The following is a 9,794-nucleotide window of genomic DNA, read 5'->3' as shown; positions in this document are numbered from 1 at the left end:
ATCGTTTAGACTTAGGTTATTTCCCGCCGATCGATGCGAAGAACTCGCAGCACCGGAAGTTTAAGCTTAGTATACCCCCTGGCGGAACCTGAACGTTACGCTCGCGCACGTTTATTCTTTCATAGAATTAAGAGAGCTATGGCCTAAGATCAAAACCAAAGACCTCTTAAAGATTTCGCTCAACCATCTAACGAAGAACCTAGTTCTAGTATAGTAAACCCAATAATACCAGCCAATAATTTTGAACTTAAACCATCCCTGTTGCAACTAGTGCAACAGAGAAAATTCGCGGGTCTCGCTACTGAGAACCCAAACCAACATTTAAAAATATTTCTTCAATTAGCAGATACTTTTAAAACCAATGGAGCTTCTCCTGAGGCAATACGTTTAAGATTATTTCCTTTTTCCCTCAGAGATAAAGCTCTATCATGGTTAGATTCCCTTCCACCCAATTCCATTACGACTTGGGATAACCTTAGGAGAGTTTTTCTTGCTAGATATTTTCCCCCGAGTAAGACCGCCGTTCTTCGAAACAAGATAACCAGATTTACCCAAAACCATGGAGAATCGTTGTTCGAAGCTTGGGAGAGATATAAAGAGTTGTTACGAGCATGCCCACATCATGGTTTAGAAAATTGGTTAATCATTCAAACCTTCTATAATGGACTTCATTACAACACAAAGATGACCATCGACGCTGCCGCAGGCGGTGCTCTGATGAACAAACCTTACCCTAAAGCTAGTGCCCTCATCGAGGATATGGCTCGAAACCATCAATTATGGGGAGTCGAACGAGCGACAGTGGAGAAGAAGGAAGCCCAAGGAGGAGTGCATGAACTAAGCTCTATAGACATGATGCAGGCTAAAATGGACGCATTATCCCTTAAGGTGGAGCATATGTGCATAAACCCGAATACTGTAGCCGCAGTTTCGTCGGATTGTGAGATATGTGGAACCCAAGGACACCAATCCGCAGAATGCAGTCTATTAAACGAAACCCACTCCGAGCAAGTGAACTAAACCCAAGGGAACCCATATTCGAATACCTATAATCCTGGATGGAGGAATCACCCGAACTTCTCCTATAAAAACAATAACCCTATTCAAAATAATGCACCTCCGAGACCTAGTTATCAAGCCCCTAGATCAAATCAACCTATGCAACCTGTACCACCAAAACCGAGCCTTGAGAAAATTATGGAAAATTTTATCACCGCTCAAACCCAACAAAACAAGGAGTTCATGAATCAAAACATTCATGTTAACGAATTGATTACTCAGTTAGGAACCAAGGTTGACCATATAGTTACTCATACCAAGATGCTTTAAACCCAGATCTCTCAGGTAGCTTTAAACCAAGCCCCTCAGACTACACCTGAAGGACAATTCCCTAGACAACCTCAACAAAATCCGAGAGGACAAGCCATTGCCATTACCCTACGAAGTGGGAACGCTTATGATGAGCCACCAAACCCAAGATTAAGTGAACCCGAAACTTCTAAGGAATGTACCAAACCCACAGACGAAGTAAAGGAACCAGAGGGATCTGAAAACCAGGAAGGTCGAGAGAAAGGAGAAGAACCTAAAGATAAAATTTACGTACCGCCCCCGCCATATAAACCACCTATACCATATCCCCAAAGACTCAAACAAACCCATATCAATAAACAGTACCAAAAATTTATTAAAGTTATAGAAAAACTTCATGTAGAAATACCTTTCACAGAAGCCATCACCCAAATACCTTCTTATGCAAAGTTTCTGAAAGACATCCTTACCAACAAACGTAGACTTGACGATCCGAAGCCTTGGGAATGTAATGCTATTTCCGAGGACAAATTAGCAAAGAAAGATAAAGATCCTGGAAATTTCTCCATTCCTTGCCTTTTGGGTAATCATGTCATCGAAAAAGTTTTTCTAGACTTAGGAGCTAGTGTGAGCTTAATGCCTCTAGCAGTTTGTGAGAGGTTAAACTTAGGAGAATTACAACCCACTAAGATGTCACTTCAGTTAGCCGATAGATCTATCAAATATCTGATAGGCATTTTAGAAGATGTTCCTGTTAGGATAGGTCAACTATTTATCCCTACTGATTTTGTCGTCATGGAAATCAAAGAGGACAATGATATACCAATCCTTCTAGGTAGACCGTTCTTATCGATTGCAGGAGCCATAAAAGATGTCAAGAAAGGAAAGTTGACATTTGAGGTAGGTGACGAGAAAATAGAATTTATACTTTCGAAATTTCTTATGGCACCTGTGATGGGAGACTCGTGTTATGCCTTAGATATCATTGATGAATGTGTTAGAGAATTAGAACAAAAAGAAATTATTAAGTTACCATCAACCCCCATAAAGGAAGATGATGACTTTAAAGAACCTTACATCGATGATAACCTTTACGAATGTTTATCCTTTACCCCAGATCCTATGTCATGCCCTAAGAAACAAACCTTAGAACTTAAGGAACTGCCTAAGAACCTGAGATATGAGTTCCTCGATGAAAAGATGAACCGTCCAGTTATAGTTAGTGCTACCTTGAGCCAAGAGGAGACGAACCAAGTTTTAGACGTTTTACGAAGATATCCCTCAGCCTTAGGATATAATATCTCTGACCTGAAAGGTATAAGCTCATCTGTATGCATGCATCGGATTTCGCTCGAAGAAAATTCAAAACCCTCTAGGGAACATCAGAGAAGACTAAACCCTATAATGAGTGATGTTGTTAAGAAGGAAGTTCTTAAGTTACTTGAGGCAGGTATCATCTACCAGATCTCGGATAGTAAGTGGGTGAGCCCTGTGCATGTAGTACCTAAAAAGGGAGGCATCACAGTCGTGCAAAACGATAAAGGCGAACATGTAGAAAAACGTTTAGAAGGAGGATGGCGGATGTGTATAGATTATAGAAAATTAAATAAAGCAACTAGGAAGGATCATTTCCCTTTACCATTCATAGACCAGATGTTGGAGCGTCTAGCCAGACACTCTTACTTCTGTTATTTAGATGGATACTCTGGATTCTTCCAAATACCTATTCACCCTGAAGATCAAGAAAAAACTACATTTACATGCCCTTATGGAACTTTTGCCTACAGACGAATGTCTTTCGGCCTCTGTAACGCCCCAGCTACTTTCCAACGCTGCATGATGTCAATATTCGCAGATTACCTAGATGGTATCATGGAAGTGTTTATGGACGATTTCTCGGTTTGCAGATTCGATTTCCACAATTGCCTTGCTAACCTTAAGAAAATCCTGGAGAGATGCGTGGAGGTGAACCTCGTGCCAAATTGGGAAAAATGTCATTTCATGGTAACCGAAGGAATAGTTCTGGGACATATAGTTTCCGAAAAAGGTATAGAGGTAGATAAAGCTAAAATAGAAGTTATAGAAAACCTAAAACCACCAAAAACCATCCGAGAAGTCCGAAGCTTTCTTAGACACGCTGGATTCTACCGGCGTTTTATTAAGGACTTCTCCAAAATAACTAAACCATTAACCGGAATTTTAATGAAAGATGCTGAATTCATTTTCGACGAAAAATGTAATGACGCGTTTAATCTTTTAAAGCAAGCATTAATCTCAGCGCCCATTATGAAACCGCCCGATTGGTCGGAACCTTTTGAGATAATGTGCGATGCTAGTGATTATGCAGTTGGAGCCGTTCTAGGACAAAGGAAAGATAAAAAATTACATGCCATTTATTATGCCAGTAGAACCCTAGATGATGCCCAACTTAATTACGCAACAACAGAAAAAGAATTACTCGCTGTAGTTTTCGCTATAGACAAATTTAGATCTTATCTAGTAGGAGCAAAAATTATTGTTTACACCGATCATGCTGCCATTCGTTACCTATTAAGTAAAAAAGATGCCAAGCCCAGGTTACTCCGATGGATTCTATCACTACAAGAGTTTGATTTAGACATAAGAGATAAAAAAGGCACTGAAAATGTAGTAGCCGATCACCTTTCTAGGCTAGAACATCTAAAACCTGAACTAGTACCCATAAACGATGATTTCGCCTATGATAGACTGATAGCTAAAGTAGAAACCATTGAAGATAATAACCTAGATCCTTATGAGCATTCCCAAAATTCCTTAGCAATAAGTAACGTACCCTGGTATGCAGATTTCGTTAATTACCTAGCTGCTGATATAGTACCCCCTGATCTTGACTACCACCGCAAGAAATTCTTCCACGATGTGGGAAACTTCTATTGGGACGAACCACTCCTTTTCAAAAGGGGTAAAGATGGCATTTTTCGCCGTTGCATTCTTGAAGAAGAGGTAAACAATATTATCGAGCATTGTCATTCTGCACCTTATGGTGGACATGCGAGCACCTCTAAGACATACGCCAAGATTCTTCAAGTTGGCCTATTCTGGCCTACCATGTGGCGTGATGTCTATGCTTACATTGTCAAATGCGACAGATGCCAACGCACTGGAAACATTTCAAGACGTGATGAAATGCCCTTAAGAAACATTCAGGAAGTAGAACTCTTTGACGTATGGGGTATAGATTTCATGGGACCTTTTCCACCATCCTTAGGAAACAGGTATATCTTAGTAGCCGTAGACTATGTGTCTATGTGGATTGAAGCTATAGCTGCACTCACAAACGACACTAGGGTAGTAATCAAATTATTTAAAAACTATATATTCCCTAGATTTGGAACACCATGTTTAGTCATACGCGATGGAGGATCACACTTTATATCGAGAATATTTGACAAACTTTTAAGAAAATATGGAGTTAGGCATAAAGTAGCAACACCATACCACCCACAGACTAGTGGCCAAATAGAAGTATCTAATAGGGAGATAAAACAAATCCTAGAGAAAACTGTTTCTATTTCTAGGAGAGACTAGTCTCAGAAGCTTCAAGAAGCACTATGGGCCTATAGAACCGCTTTCAAAATCCCTATAGGAACTACTCCTTATCAACTAGTTTATGGAAAATCATGTCACTTACCATTCGAGTTAGAGCATAAGGCCTATTGGGCCATTAAAACCTTGAATTTAGACTACTTAGCTGCTGGAGAAAAACGTACCCTAGACATCCATAAATTAGAAGAGCTTAGGCCATCTGCCTACGAGAATGCAAAGATATATAAAGAGAGGACAAAAGCCTATCACGACAAAAGAATAGTAAAGAAAAACTTCAATATAGGCGATTCTGTTCTCCTTTTCAACACTAGGTTACGACTCTTCCCTAGAAAGCTACGTTCAAGATGGACCGGTCCTTTCGAAGTATCCAAGATTCTGAAATCCGGAGCCGTAGAAATCAAGAACCAAACCTGTATCCCATTCATTGTAAATGGACAAAGACTGAAGCTCTACGAAGGAGGAGACATTCCAACATACTACTCAAGCCACACCCTGATTGATCCACCGATTCATACTACTACAGGTGTATAAATTCTAATCGTCAAGCTAATGACGTTAAACAAGCGCTGCGTGGGAGGCAACCCATGGTTTTTCTTTTCATTTTACCTTTTTCGCATTTATTTACATTTATTTTTATTTTTATTTTATTTTATCATATTTTGCATGGAGACTAAAATTTTTGAATGGTTTGTATTTTCAGGATCACTTTCCTAACTTTTATAGGATGCAGGGTTTTGATGACATGCATGTTGCCTATAGAGATAATGCTTAGAGGGAGTGCTACATTGCTTTATACCAGCGCCCTATGGCACCCACACGTTACCCTGATCAGCATTGTATGGAGGCACTAGGTATCGAGCCTAGTATCCGATTCCTTAGCAACCAGCTCCACCTGTTTTGGGTCCTCTTCCTACTAACATTCCTGATGAGGCGGGACCAGACACTGATGATGAATATGATCGGAGAGAGAGATCTCCCGTACCACATGTGTCCCCCCATCATCCTTCACCACCACATACCGCACCATCTTCTTCTTCTGCAGGTACCACTCCTGGCTTCTATATTACAGAGGAGATGTTGCGTGACCACCTGGCTAGAGAGCAAAGGCGTGATGACCTACTCTCTACCCTCCAGCAACAAATAACGGGTAATATGAACTTCATGCAAGAATCGCAGCGGAGGATAGACAGGTCCTATGACACTGTTCTACAGTCCCTGCAAGTGATCACAAACTCACAGGCCCATCAACAACATTACCACCAGCGACACATTGCTCTCGTAGAAAACACTCAGGGTACCATTTTAGGTCACCTTCGAGACGTGAGGACCGCTCAGGATGCCCTGCAGGCGAGGATGGATCAGAGAGACCGTCGTCGTACCCGATCCCGTCGTCCACCTCAGGATGGCGAGGGCACTAGTGGTCAGCAATAGGTTGCCAGGTAACTCTTCCTTATCTTATTTCAAAACATTGGGGACAATGTTCGATTTAAGTGTGGGAGGAGACTCTATCGTCTTTTCTTTATTGTTTTTCTCACTTTTCCTTTATCGTTTTTATTTGCTGTTTTTAGATAGTTTATTTCCTTTTAGTTGTTTATTTTGCTTTTTAGTATAATGCATGAGTCTGACGAGTCACCAAATATAGTAGATCCTTAGTACAATCCTACCTCCCCATACCTTTAGCCCCACCAAATTTTTTTTGCAAAAGAAAATAGTGTTATTTCAAAAGTCTTTCAGGTTTTAAGGATATGTTTTGAGTAAGGATGCGGTGACTTGGGAGAACTTTGCGAAACATCAGTATCTATTTTAGCACCATAAGCTTCGTAAATATAGGAATCATTCCCGAAACCCCATATACCATGGCCTTAATCATCATTTCCGTATAAGTCCTTAGTAGTTTATCCTAGCAGTCAGCACCGGCCTACACATCCTCTACGTAGGGGACCGATGCAAATAAGTGAATGATCCAGAAAGAAAAAAAAAAAAAAAAAAAGCAAAAAGGCAACTCCGGTATAAGTGACCCTCACAAAGTCATTTAAACCAAAGAATTGTAAAAAATTGCTACAAAAAGAAAAAGAAAAAGAAAAGCAGTACCCACTGCTAGTTGGTTCAGAGGTATCTGGCACTGAACTCGGTAGGGCGGATTACGATCCGATCCCCCACAACTACAGTTGGGTCCAATAAAAGGGTTTACACATGTTTATGTGCCAGAAATCCCAAGCTTTGATCATAATCACTAACAGGCCACTCTACTATGAAGTATGTACGGATAACGGGCTTAATGTGATTGCGCCTGAATGAAAAGAACACAAAAGAGATGAAGAGGCAGGCCTAGGTATTGTGGGATAATATGGGTTGGTTAATATAGGAATGAAGCTTATGTCCGTATTCGTGGATTAGTGTCATCACGATACCCTTAGTTCACTCAGTTAGTACCTATCACTACATCCCGACTTGAACTTGGAATTTTTACCTAAAGCACTCGTTTACGCAAATTTTCTTTTATGAACTTTTCAATGTTTTGCTTGAGGACAAGCAAAGGTTTAAGTGTGGGAGAGTTTGATCACACTAAAATTTACATGTTTTCGACTCCGATTTCACATGCATTCTAGTTGTTTTATTATCATTTTGTTGTGTTATTGTTATGTTTTTCTTTGTTTACAGGTTTTTACTTTAATCGGAGCCCCAATCGGGAAAAGGAGTGAAAAAGGGCTAAAAACCCTAGAATTCAGCATTTTGTGCTTATGGCCTACCCCATGACGGGCGCCACAGACCAAGCCATGACGTTTCAAAGTCCAACTTCCTCACTCCCACGTTTCCCCACTTCGTCCACTAAGGCGCCCCACTTTGTGCTTGTGGCGGGCGCCACAAGAAGGAAACGGTTTCCTCTATTTTCAAGTTGAAGGGCATCCAAGTCAATTCCACCTTTTTTATTTGCCTATAAATAGAAACGCGAATTCAGTTTTACAATCACCCAAACTTAGAGCAGACGAAGATCCGAACGTTGGAACAAGGCGAAATCAGAAGTAACTTTGTTTCACTTAGGCATATATTCAGTTTTATAAAGTGGTAATCGCTTCGCATTGGAGTGTTACCACAATTGTGAATTGAGTCTGTGATAGAGTCTGTATTCGAGTTTGGAGCACTTTGGAAGGAAGTTAATCCTGCCGCCATTTTCTTTTCCGCATTGCAATTTACCCAGCCCTCCGATTGGAGCAGGTTTTTATTACTCGCCTTTACTTTATTTATTTCCCGCACTCGCTTTACTTTATTTATTTCCCGCACTCGCTTTACTTTATTTATTTCCCGCACTCGCTTTACTTTATTTATTTCCTCGCACTCGCTTTACTTTATTTATTTCCTCGCACTCGCTTTAAATTATTTACTTTCCGCACATGCACTACTTTTATTTATTTTAATGCACTTTTACTTTACCATGTCTAGCTAAATTTATAAGGCTAGAATGTAAGGATCATAATTAAACCAGTAATCCGTACAAATGTTTGTAGAAACACTTAAGGGTTATTTTAACTTTCAAATTAAGTTTTCCCGCACTTCAATTCCGTTGGGTAAGATCGAAAGCCGTCCAACGTCTTTTTAAACTTAATTGTTTTTAACTATTTCAAAAACAGCGAAAGCGCTTTGTCTAGTTCATTAGGAGATTTTAATATTAAAAAGAAAAGAGATTTTAAAACTATTTTCGGACGCGTTTATAAGTTTAGAGTCTGGTTCGTAAGAACCTCTTTTGGTTAAGAAATCCAGGTTATGATACTTTTCAACTTAGTCAAGATACTATATTTCTTAAAAATAGGTTTACTACTCTAACGCAATATGCGCCTTTTTATAAGTGACAATAAGAGGGTTTGATTAAGGAGTACAACTCGGTTCTGAATACGCGAAAGCGACAGTTCCTGTTAAATTAGTTCTTTTCAAAGTAGGAAACATTGCCCATAAGTAGTTCTATTAGCAAGTACTTGGATTATCAATTGATTACGTGAATTACATTCGACCCTGTCTTTATTAATTAAATTTATTTTAAAACTTTACTTTTTCAATTGCACACTACAAAAACACCTATTTTAATTGCCTTTGATAAACACCATAACAACAGATAACGATAGATTGACACTTGGTCTATGTGGTTCGATAATCTTTTGTATTACTCTGACGCGTTCGTACACTTGCGAAAAGCAACAAAAAGCATGCATCAGTTTGTTGCAAGTCACGAGTATGGAGTCTTGGTTAAGAACCACCCAAAGGGAATGTACTAGGGTTTAAACCTGCCAAACATGTTCTACAAGAGGTTTCCATAGTCATCATCCCATCTTTCGGATATTATCGGAGAAACGACAACTCGTATTCCAAAAATATTCTCAAGAGAGACTCTTATGAGTGTAGTATCGCGTAACAATCGTATCAAATCTTACACTTGAACGACTTTCGCACTACATCCTAAAAATAGGCCAAGATGGGCTTGGTAAACTAAGGTCCTTGGCTTCTAAGGTCTATATTGGAAAGAGTAATGTCTAACCACAACTTACTTGTGTGACATTATTGATCCCAACATGACCTCCACCAAGTCAATGGACTTGCAAGTCAACTTGCTAAGGAATAACTCCACACAAGTCAACAAGACTACGCCATTCTCCTATCCTAAGTGCACTCGAGTCCGGGTATAGAACTCATCTCACAAAGATCACCAAGCATACAAGGAATTAATATCAAGCAAATCAATCATTACATACAATACAGTAATCCCAAATTGCACAAAAATATGTCACATGACAAAGCAATACAACAAACATGAAAAGTTGGCAAAACCCACTAGGCACCTCCCCAGCAGAGTCGCCACTTTTTTGTAGCGGGATATTCGTTACCATTGAAGATATTGGCTAAATCCAAGG

At 39.7% G+C, this 9,794-nt stretch overlaps 1 non-coding gene across 1 annotated transcript; it reads right to left on the bottom strand.

Moving 5' to 3' along the window:
• Positions 1 to 522: 522 nt before the first annotated feature.
• Positions 523 to 629, bottom strand: LOC127124870 (small nucleolar RNA R71). The gene has a single exon (XR_007804350.1). It is a non-coding gene; the product is annotated as a small nucleolar RNA R71 (small nucleolar RNA).
• Between the last annotated feature and the right edge of the window lie 9,165 nt (positions 630 to 9,794).

The sequence above is a fragment of the Lathyrus oleraceus genome, chromosome 2 (assembly GCF_024323335.1).
Source record: "Lathyrus oleraceus cultivar Zhongwan6 chromosome 2, CAAS_Psat_ZW6_1.0, whole genome shotgun sequence".
NCBI lineage: Eukaryota > Viridiplantae > Streptophyta > Magnoliopsida > Fabales > Fabaceae > Lathyrus > Lathyrus oleraceus.
Note: the sequence above shows the minus strand (reverse complement) of the source record. Positions and strands in the feature narration are given on the sequence as shown.